We start from the raw sequence: 12554 nt of genomic DNA on the forward strand, positions 1-12554 counted from the left end.
TTATGGTTAGAGAACAATCATGTGGTCATGTTTTCAAAAAATTGACAGTTGAAAACAGGAACTGAACGGCACTCCCTTTTGATATAACCCGAGTTTTGTGTTGATCCATCTGTAACTAGAGGTTTCTAGCGTTGCATGCATTGTGTTAGGAAGTGGAGGCTCAAACCAGGATATCTTTGGGTGCGATCTCTGTTAATTCTCTCTGTCTCTCTAAGAGATAAATACACAATCCTCCTGTCAATTGTCATGTTACAACTTCAGTCCCTACACAAGTTAAATGACACAGGAATGTATTAGCATACTACACTAGGCTAAAATACATCACTTTCTGTGGCCACAATGCAGCTTACCTCTTCCATGAAGTAGAACAAAAGAAAAGAGGGAGACCCAGTTTATAGAGAGGCGTCCCCTGAAAATGAACGTAGGTCTAACATGTCAGGTGAATATTGTGCAATTACAATATTAGGCATTTGACTCTGTTACACATCCACCTCACACCCTCCCTCTAGGGACTTTGTGGCTCAATAATAATGTCACACTATTTCCACACTCGACCTCGACAGACAAATCATAATTACTATGGCTGTAAGAGGTCTTTGGCACTTGAACGCAAATGTATGTAATTTGGGGGCATTTGCAGAAACAACTGATGCTGTCCTTTTTCTTTGTAGGACAGTCTTAGACTTCTATCTAGTGTCTTTGCAAAATGTAGCGAGAAATATTCTCCCTTTTATTGTGATTAATGTCACAAATGCATGAAAAATAGTGTAAAATCGATGTTCACATACATGTACCATCATGCATTGCGAATACTGATAAAAGGCTGGAGGAAATAGCTGCCAGATGAAATGACTGACCTGAATATATTTTATTTTGACATCAGATGCACAAGTTTTCTACAACAAATCCCCATATGTACTGAATTATTAAGAGTAAAATATTTCAGACACAGCCTCAGTCTCTTGACTCGCAGGTGGTTAGTTTATGGCTTATTACTTAGCTATAAACATTGGCGATATAATTGTGGGAATTAGTGAAAACTGCAAAGCTAGATGTGATATTTTAAACTTTAAAATTATAGTAAAATGCTTAAACAGTCTCTTCAGGATTTCCTGGGCCTAACCCTAGCCATGCATATTCAAACCAGCTTACCATGATTCTTGTAGTGCTTGCAATTGACTGGAATGCAACTGCCTGTGTCAAAGTGATTTGTCTCATCTGACATCCTCCATGTGTTTCTGCCACTCTCTGAGTATGTTTTGAGATGGCATAGTGTTTGTCGACCATTTCCTTTTATGTATGACCACAATACTGTGTGTTTTGCAAAACAGTTTACCCCTGCTTCATGGTCCTTTGCTGTTATTTATTTGGCAAAAGTTGCAGTGATTGGTCAAAATTGTAAGTCACGTTGAATTCATAAGCATTTGTTAAATTTGTGTTAATAGTTGTGATCACAACATCGCAAAATTCTGGAGGGACTGATTTATTGGCCTATGGCAATGCCACAGGTAACATTAGTAAAAAAGGGTGGCCTTCAAATCCAGCACAGAGCAACATTATCATCCCATTGGACTTGTTTTGCTGTCCACCTGATGAATGTAAAGTCCATTATTAAATCTCATTTTGTCCCTATTCTGTTGAGAAACACATCTGCCTTTTAGGTTGAAGTATTTTCCACTTTTTTCAAAAAGGCTGGTAACTTGTCTGGGGTTGTTTGCTGCAAACTGGTGATAGTTGTGTGAGATAAAATGTAATATCGCATAAAGCAGGATTTAAACATCGCTGTCTTTTAGAATCAGTTGCCTTAGATTGAGATCATGAAAGCCAATCTCTTTGTTACATTAATCAACTGACTGTTTCTTGATTGCTTTTATCACAAGAGAGAGTCGACACAAACAGACTGCCAGCTGCACAACTGGAGTCAATTAACCTGAATATAAAAAAATGGACCAGTTTTTCTGCACTAATGGTCTGGAACAAAAGTTTAGATTTGCAAAAAAAGTCATCACCTTGTAATTAGCCGAAGCTGAGTCAAAATGATTCACGTTGTTGTGAATGAGGAAATTCTGTGTTAGTCACATGGAAAAACAACTACAAAGAGAAAAGGGGGACGTTCACATCACATTTCATTTTTAAAATGCCTATAAACTGCACTTTCTCCTGCAAGCTCAAGTCACAGCTGCACCTGTTTTATATTCTTTAATGTGGAGAAGAGGAGTTACTCTTACAACAAGGTGTCGTCATATTAGAGCTGAGGCCGAGCTGAGTGATGAAAACACACTGTAACAATGACTCATAGATAAACTACCAATGGCGATATCTGTACTTAATTTTACTGCCTTTTTCAGAGGACAAACAGCACATATTATATTTTTAAGTGTTTCCTTCTTTTCCAGATATTCTTCCATTTGCAATATTTTATTTTAAATGAATACACAGAGGCAGACAGAGTGTTAAGGTGAAGCTGTTCTTTTTCCACCTTGACTGTGGGCCTGTCAAAGATTTTATACAATTGGGAACTAAATTAGGGTGGCGCAGTGGTACAGTGGTTAGCACTGTCGTCTCACAGCAATTAGGTTGTGGGTTCAAACCCCTTTCTGTGTGGAGCATGTTCTCCCCGTGTCCGCGTGGGTTCTCTCCAGGTGCTCCGGTTTCCTCCCACCATCCAAAGACACGCAGGCCAGGTTAATTGGTTACTTTAAATTGTCCTTAGGTGTGAGCGGTTGTCTGTCTATGTGTGGCCCTGCAATGGACTGGTGACCTGTTCATGGTGTAACCCGCCTTTCGCCCAATCAGCTGGGATTGGCTCCAGCCCCCCCGCGACCCTGTACACAGGATAAGCGATTGACGATGAATGGGAACTAAATTAGTTAATTTTGTATGCAACCCCTGGGAATCACTGTTCTAGGCATTACAGTTCTTCACAATTGGTAACACACATTTCTCAATAGGCCTCCTGAGTTCACTTTATCAAATTGTTATTTGATAAATACAAAAAAATAAATAAAATTTAAGATAAAATTATCAAACTTTTCACACAGCACAACAATGTGGACTAAAGTGTGGTAGAGTTTTCACTCCTTTCAAAGAATGCATTCATTGAGCACATTTTTCAAAATTCATGAACTGTTTTCTTGTAAAAAATTTACATTCAAAGCCTGACATAAAAAAGAAAATTATATATACTATAAATTAGATTACCCGTTACACGTAGTCCCTTTATGCCGCCTTAACTGATTTACCATTTTAGGCTGCTGCATTTTAGTTCATGTTTCCAGACTTCAACTTACATACTAAATACACCACAGACACAATGAATCCATTGGTGTCATCAGTGACCTCAATGATGGTGTCCTGAAAAGCAAGTTATGCATTTGATTGACAATAGCTCCAGATCAGGTGCACAGGAACGGAATAGTATTTTAATGTTCCCACTGTCACACCAATCCTCATTCACCTTAAAGTACACGCGTTCTATTTTTTCTTTTCTTGCCAGAGTCATCTGTTTTGTTAGATCTGTATACAAAAAAAGAGTAACCTGGCTGAATGGCACTGTCTGGATTTAGCCAAGTTTCTGTGAAACAAAGGATATTGCAGCTCCTGATATCCTCTCGTCCAGTTTATTATCCAACACCTGTACATCGGCTAGCAGCATGCTTCACAGAGAAGATCCAAGTGGTTGGGATCACAGCCTGTTTTTAATCACTCCATGTTTATCTCTGCGTTTCCTTTGATGTTGAGAAAAATGCAAAGATGGAGAGGATCTTGCGTCTATGTGGTTGGGATTGTAGCTGGCTTGTAACCGCACTGGCTACCACAGTCGGCAGGAGGAGAGTTTACAAAGTGAACATTTTCCTATCCTTATGACTCACAGTCATACGTCATCATTGTCCAATATAATAACATAGCTATATGTTTGAATATGTGTAGTCTTGTATTGCATTTCTAGAATAACTTTAGTTTAATTTTGTGCAGTTGGAATTACTCTACACAAAAATGGCGACAACAAAAAAATACTATTGGAAGCACAATCCATGAAATACAGAATTGCCCTTCTTTTTGTTATAACTGAATCTTGATTTATGCTAAATAAATACTTAAATCAATTAAAATTTATTTAATATAATTATATATATAATTAGTGCATTTTGGACATGAGATTAACTTTTGTACTGAGCTGCATGTCGGAAGAGAACTGTCTGAACAGTTTTAAAAAGAGGACTGAGTATAGAGAAATATGCATTACAAACTGTAATAAACTGTAAGCAATGCATGTAGAGACGCATTATTGAGAGCAACTGTTTTCACAGTTTTTTGGGGTCATTTAATTATAGGATTTAGAGGTATGAAGTTCTTTATTTTTTCACATTTGTCATGTCACATTTAGTGGTGCTAATTAGCAGAGGTTCAGGAGCGGGACCACACATCCTAACTCCTCCCCTTCGTTCTCGTATCCTGCATGGCTCTCGCATTTGGCACCCAAACCGAGACCAAGCAACAGCTTGTCGAGCACGCTATGCTAATGCTGCTACCCCATAATACGAATCATCACAAGCTACTCCATCCATACACTTACCTCTTCGAGAAGTGTCGGTATATCACCATCGGACGAAGAATTATTCGGACGAACTCAGGACAGTCATTATCAATGTCCACGTCAGCAGACCCTGCACCAGAAGACAAACTCTTCTCTTCCATATCCATGCTGAGACCCTGTTTTCCACAATCGTAAAGCCGTCCAGGAAGAGGGGGAGTCCAGCCTTAACTCCATCTCTTCCATGGTCCGCTTCATCGCAACAATCGGGAACTTTCACCCGAGAATCCTCCAGCTCACAAGAACAGCTGATCACAGCGAGACCCCGCTCCAGCGAGACCCCGTGTCAAGCAGTCGATTATTTCATAAACGATTTCGAAATGGACTATAGCCACTCTTTAGAAAACCGTTAAAGATGAAAGAATCCCGTTTACAGAACAGACAATACAAAGCAAACTTTTCAACGCTATCATGTCAACATGGCATGCCGACAGTTCCGTCAACACCAGCTCCCTTCCGGGTGACAGAGCTACTGTTAAAGGGACAGATATTTCCTCCAGCTCAAGATGGTAATTGGGAACAACCATTCCAACAACTGAATTCCGGAGCCTCCACCTCGCATCAGTGTTTACAGCAACAGCACCAGCAGCTCCCGGCACCGAGATGCCATCACTCCCAGTCATACACGACAGCAGTGATTTCAGCAACCGACTCCAGCCAGGGTACTGGGATACCAGTGCCCCCGGCTGCCTACCATCGACCGACTTCAGTTGGGGCTCCGGGCACCAGGATGCCAGCGCCCTCGGCTGCCCACCTTCAACCACAGTAACCGATAGCAATTACACCTCAAGCAACCTCAGCAGCTGCCTGCAGTAGGAGTTTGGCACCTAGATGCCAGCGTCCCCGCTGCACCCTACCACTAACCTCAGCAGAGGGTGTCAGTAGGGCACCAAGATGTCAATAGTCGTTTTGAGCTAACATCGAGCTCTCAGTCGCTTCGAGCCAACATCGAGCTCTTAGTCGCTCGGAACTCACAGTAGTTTGCGAATTAACATCCGGATCACAATCATTCAAGCTCTCAGTCAAGTTTAAACTAAAGTCATTTCGAGGGAACAGTCGTTACAAATTAGTCACCGGGATGCCAAAGCCTCCCGTTGCTCGCTCCCAGTCCAGGGTTTGGGGGTTCTAAAAGGATAGATGGTTCGCAGCGGAATGGTCGCCAAAACCTTAACATTAACAGCATAGCTCTCTCTCGTGCTACAGGCCACCTTGAAGAGCTCCCGCCACCGTCACTAGTACCATGTAATTGCATCACTAAGTCGTCCCGAACCTAAGAAGCTACGTTAATACCTGCTGGGGTTCATTTACCTTTATCTCCCCTTCGCCTTGACCTTCGGCGTCATACTCGCAATTCAGACTCATTCCCCAAACACTGAGTCCATGACCCTGAACCCTCGCAAGACCCTCGTGAACCAATCGCAACTCTGGGATACAGTGTACAACACGTCAGATCGTCTCTGAGTCGGTTCAAGTGGCCTTTCGATTCCTGGTGCCACCGCCACTTCCGCCAAGCTCTTTCTCGTCATGTATTTCTCCCATCCATTACCCCGGTCACTCCTTCAGTATCAGAACTACCCTTTCAGCCTTCCATGTCATTCCCGAGCACCTGATACATATCATGTGCCGCTGTTCCTCCCAAATGTACTATCATCACAATCATTCAGATACCAAAGATCTCACATCAGCCAATGCTCTCATGTAACAAGAAGCTTTTGGGGGTCTGTCGTGTCCGGGTGCTACGGCGGATTTCCCACAACGCATTCAAATGTCTCTTCGGCAACCGCAAGCCTCGTACATCTTCTGTTTCGATCATCAATAAGTCATTTAATCATACCTGTTGATTGTGTGGTCCTTGCTAGTGAAACAGGGCTTTTTTTCTGTGCCAAGGGTGTCCTCCATCCTCATGGTGTCTTTGCTGGCTGAGGTTTCATTGAATTTCCATATGGGTATAGTTTTGGTTTACCAACTCAACCAACAGATGGATTTTTTCCACACACACCAATGTGGTTTTCATTTACACTCTTTTTTCCCATCAACTGGAGTGTCAGTATTTGGTGGTGGATGTCCTAACAATGTGACCTTATAACTAGGATTTGCAAATTAGAAACCCATGTTTACAAAATGTATGTTTTATAAAATGCAACAAGGGCATAGTTTTGCATATGGACATGTCCCTCCTAATATTTTGGGAGGATAGAATTGTCCCTACCAATATCTGAGCAAACCCGTTTGCATTTTGTTTGGAGTGAAGTCATATTAGATCATTCTGATGTGATCTCCCAGAGAGTACTTCAAATTATTGGCTGAGATACATTGAGACTATTGCTTAGCTGCAAGCCACAAACAGCTGTTTCTACAGGCCTCTCCCTGCTTATTTTGACAGGAAATCGTTCATAAATTCAAATAATATTTAGCACTGTGCTAGTGCTACGTTCTGATGTGAGCACTCTCATTGATGAATGTATTATTAGGGACACTTTTCAGAAGTGGCAAAACGGCATATCTGATATAGATCTTACACACTGGCATGACAAAATGACTCGCTCTCACCTACAAAGCAGCTCCAGCGGCACGTTTAACATACAGTAGATGTGCAAAGTTTCTGTGACACATTTATAATGTCCACACATTAAAAAAAGCCTGTTGGAGTGATTCCCTAGATCAGTTAGTATGCCATTTAAAAGTTAATTTATATGCAATTTACATCCTCCGTAATAACAAACTCCTCTTAAAGAATTGATCAGAGCGACTTTTTGCTGTTCTATCTAAAGACATTGGCACTGAAAAGTGTGAGTTTTCGTTGAAGGGCGTGTGCATTGCGTGACATCAAATTTCGATGTTTCTCCAAGAAACAGGAAGATGTTACTTGTGTGTACATGATCAAATCTATACCAAACTTTACATCTTTGTAATATAGTCTAGTTTCTGAGTAAAATAAACCGAAATTATGAGCAGCTTTATTGCCAAGTAGGTTTACACATACAATGAATTTGCTTTGGAGTTTTGGTGCTTAACAATAAACATAATAGGTAGAAAAAATATAAGAAAGATAAGAAACGAGATAGAAAGATAAATATATATAGATAGACGATACAGATTGGCAGATAGTTAACATTGGGGTGAAGCAAGGCTCCTCCAAAATGCAGTTTAGACTCTAGCTCTGTGCTGAAATAAAACAAGTGTGCATAAATAAGGAAAATAACAAAAATTAAATGTTTTATTGATTTTTGGGGGGTATCACTGCTTTGATGTGTGGGTAATAAGAAATATTGATAAGGATAATTGAAACAATGTGAGTCAATAACCAGTGTACAGTTCATTAAGATGTGATATGGTTGCCAACACATTTGTAGCTTGAGAAATATTCAGGAGGGAAGTGTGGGAAGGGGGAAAGTGACCGCTAACAGTATAAAGGAGGTGAATACCTATTCACCTTAGAATTCATTATTGGAATACAAGCAGTTGGCAAATGACTTCCAACTGCAGCATTATCACTTTGAAATTACAGGGAGATATCCTTTGGAAGAAGAAGTAGAAATTACAGCCAAATTGGATTAAAGGTTGATGTGCAAACAAGCCAGTTTTGCAAGGACAGGTAATCAAAAAGGACATTTCAGAGAACTTTCTGACAATAAAATTTCACAGTGCATGCTATGTGTTTAAATCGAGTGATTCATGGCAATGGTGAATTTACAGAACATTTGCATGAAGTTGAACTTTAACCTTACCCTGTGCAAATACACAACCAATAACGGTCTGTTTGACACTGAAGTTGCAAAATTGTTTCTGAAAATGATTCCCCCACTCTGAATTCCCATTTCAAAGTTTTCTTTTAAAGTGGTCATGTTATGCTCTTTTTCAGATTCATAATTCTATTTAGGGGTTGTTCCAGAATAGGTTTACATAGTTTCATTTTCAAAAAACACCATATTTTTGTCATATTTCAAATTGCTGCAGCACCTCTATTAACCCTGTGTGTCGAATGCTCTGTTTTAGCTACAGAGTGAAGCATCTCACTTCTATTTGATGTTTGTTGGGAGTTGCACATTTGCAGGAACCTAGTTAAGGACTACTAGCTATCACAAGCAGAGTAGCCGCGGGTCCTGAAAAACTTTGGGCTTTCTTACTTTGCAAACCTAATACATGCACAAAACACAAACGAAAAGAAAACACCAAAAAGCATAATATAATCTCTTTAATATTTTCAATGTACCTCAACAGAGAAGGTTACAGGGCCTACATAAGTATTATAGAGTCTCTGAGGGGGGCTCTGTTGGGTTAGCCAAACCAAGTTTGTGACAAATGACAACAGTTAGCAGGTGATGTTACAGCTGACTCGGTCATCGGTCACAATAGAGTGGCAAAGTTCATCCACACGTCCTCATGAAAAAGGTGGTGCTGGACTAGCTGGTAACATGCTAGCATCTAAGTCTAGCCAGCCATAATAAATCACCAATATAGCTGGCTTGCTAATGACCATAAGAAACTAGCTAAGTTGGTTGCTAACCAGACAAAGGTGGTTTGTAAATGCCTCCAAAAACAACACATAGGAGCATTTCCCATACCAGTCCAGAGACAGCTGTACCTGAGCTTAACTAAGTTACGTACGTCACATGATATTAAACACGTGGTTAATGAAACAGTCGTAGTTTGGTTAGGTTTAGGCAACAAAACTACTTGGTTAGGTTTAGGAAAACATTGTGGTTGTTGTGATGGCAGCCCATCACGGTGAGTGTCCTGGTTTTTTCTCCTTTTCATCAGTTATTCTGCTTTTTCCTTGGTTTTCTCTGTTCTCTGCCTGCCTCCCTGTGTCTCCTCCCTGTGTGTTCCCTCTCTCTCTCCCTCTGCTCCTGAGCCCAGCCAACGACCCGCACCTGCACCTCATCAGCCACCTCGTCAGCCTGCCACACCTGCCAGTAATCAACCTCATCCCTACTTGTATTTCAACCCGGTCAACAGTACAAAGTCATCTGTCAAATTTTAACCAACATGTGAAAAATCACCATTGCTACAATTTGATTTAGCCCTGAAACTTTACTGTTACAATTGCTGGAGTGACCAGGTTCCTGCTAGTGCTAATCAAGAATACAAACTTTAAGCCCTAAAGGGTCACTTGTATATTTTTACACTTTTTTCACGTATTTATAGAAACAAAAGTCAACACAGGAAGATGACATTGGAAACGTTGGGAGTCATTCTTGGAGAGGGGAGTTTGTTGTGTTGGAGTACTGTTAGGAAAAAGTCTTGCTAGCAGTTCCTCTCCGTACATAAACTCTTATCCCTCATTTCCACCGTCGTTTCCTGCAACAACTCGCCTCTCACAAGATTTCAAAGTGAGAATTCAGTCCTTCAGCAAGACTTCTGTTTCTTGTAAGGATTCTTTCCATGATTGATGTTAGACACCTTTGTAATAGTCTGAGCCTCAGTGGTAAAAAGAAGCACTTTTCACTGATGTAATTTTAAAGGGCACAATTGCCGCTTGAATCAGATACAAGGTCCAAGGGGTTGAAATCTCCCCCTACAAAATAGGACAACCCTTCAAGAACCCGATATATCATAGGCAACAATGGTGTCTCATGTTAAAAGATGTGATCATTTTTACTGCATCGCTCCATGATAATGATTACAATATGCCGTCTTCCACTGTGGTGGTCTCTCCCGTGTTGGCTATAGGCATCTTTCTGCAGTTGTCTGCCACAACTCAGACAAGAAAATGAAGATGTCTTCAACACCTGCAAATGCTGACGTATGCGTTTGTGGCATGTAGAATGGACTATGGGATACATTGCAGCCACTGCAGCTGGTTCGTGGATGCTCCACGTGAGAGAGTAGAACAAACACCAGCAGCTGCTGAGCCATTCATCATAAACTTTGGCTTTAAAACCTCATAAAACAAGACCCAAACAAAGACGCACTGAACGCAAATAGGTTAGTAACCTGTGGTGAGTAAACATGTTTAGCTCAGCATTGGCCATCTAACGTTAGCTTGCTTAAGCTACGACCTACGAGAGGTTAACTCCGACTGTTCTTCGTTATGAAAAGATGAATGAGCATTTGTTTACTTGCCAAACTTGTGGTGGTCAATAAACGTAATTATTTACGTCCCGCTGACTGCCATCACCTTAGAGGTTGCAGGTTTATTGTTGTTCATGTAATCTTACAGTTTTATTTAGTTATAACGTTACACTGGTTTGAGTGTCTAGTGGATTGTTGACTTACAGTAGTTTAAGCTGTCAGTGATTGCATCGCACATTATGGTTGTGCTCTAAGTTAAAACAGGTTACAGTTTATTGATTTGAGTCAGGAGGATGTGTTGACTAAACAGTAGTTTATAAGCTGTCATTAACTGCATTGCACAGGTTGTGCTCTGTAAGTTAAAAACAGGTTATAGCTTTATTGTTGACTGTAACTTTAGTTTTATTTAGTTAGCTTTACAGTGGGTTTGAGAGTCAACAAGGTATGTTGACTTACAGTAGTTTATAAGCTGTCATTAATTGTAGACGCATTGTACATTAGGCTACATGGTTGTGCTCTGTAAGTTAAACAGGTTACAGGTTTATTGTTGATTATGCAACGTCACAGTTTTATTTAGTTAACGTTACAATGGGTTTAAGAGTCGAGGTTGTGTGTTGACTTACAATATTTAATAAGCTGTCAATAATTGCATTGTACATTACATGGTTGTGCTCTGTAAATGAAAAACAGGTTACAGTTACAGAATTCCTTATAGCCATGCAGTTTTATTAGCAACCTGGATTGAACGCAGCAGGTGATACAACATTCGTAATTACCACGAGAGACTTGAGACTTGACTTGGACTCTAAAAGTACCCAAATGATCCTTTAAGTACACAAACTATATCATAATCTGTGTTATCCACTCATAACTAAGTGCTATCATTATCTCCTCCTGGCTGCATCACACTGCCTCCCCGATCTCTCTCCAAGAACTGCCTTGTGTTTTGCTGTCTTCTTGCTGTCATTATGTTGATGAAATAAATCATAGATCGAGATAGTGGGGTGCACTTTCAAACTGTCTCTCCTTGAAGGTGTTCAGTGTTGCACATGCTTGTACCCACAATAAGTGACAGTGAAGACCAAAGATAAAGGATCTTGTTCAAACCCCAAACACTTTCACGCCTCCGCACAATTGACAGACTCTTTCAAAATGTTTAAATAAATTATTAGATGGAGCCCCCCTGATTCCACTTTCAGCAAAAGGATTTCAAGCACTGTTAGACAATCCATGGCCACCACAGGCCACCCCCTGGCTCCGCCATTGCATAAGTCAGTGTATCCTTGTCTAGACTGTACGAACTAGAAATCTAGACTGTACCAACTTTTAGGGCTGAGCGGTATATCAGCATTATAAGGTATACCGATATATTTTCCAAAACATACTTAAAAGGTTATTTTCTCAAAACGTAAGGTTATTTGCATTGATGTAGTAGTAGGACTTATTGCCCATACCACTTGTTTTCAAGTGTACCCCTTGGCCGTTGAATCAGTTACAAGGTCCAAGGGGTTGAAATCTCCCCCTACAAAATAGGACAACCCTTCAAGAACCCGATATATCATAGGCAACAATGGCTCTCACGTTAAAAGATGTGATCATTTTTACTGCATCTCTCCATGATAACGATTACAATATGCCGTCTTCCACTGTGATGATCTCTCCCGTGTTGGCTATAGGCATCTTTCTGCAGTTGTCTGCCACAACTCAGACAAGAAAATGAAGATGTCTTCAACAACTGCAAATGCTGATGTGTGCGTTTGTGGTATGTAGAATGGACTGCAAACAAGTTTTGTTGTAGTAGCCTAGCTACACTACATACTAGCTGCAATGTAACGTTAACATTATAGGCTACCCTTAGTGACTTTGGTTATGCAATGTTGGATGAACCAGTTTGTCATGCACACGTAATGTGTTTACTATATTGATTTGTGTGTTGATTGTGTGA

Source organism: Micropterus salmoides, unplaced genomic scaffold (assembly GCF_014851395.1).
Source record: "Micropterus salmoides isolate LMB-PRFRI ecotype aquatic unplaced genomic scaffold, ASM1485139v1 Ms_hic_scaffold_4, whole genome shotgun sequence".
In the NCBI taxonomy this organism is placed as follows: Eukaryota; Metazoa; Chordata; class Actinopteri; order Centrarchiformes; family Centrarchidae; genus Micropterus; species Micropterus salmoides.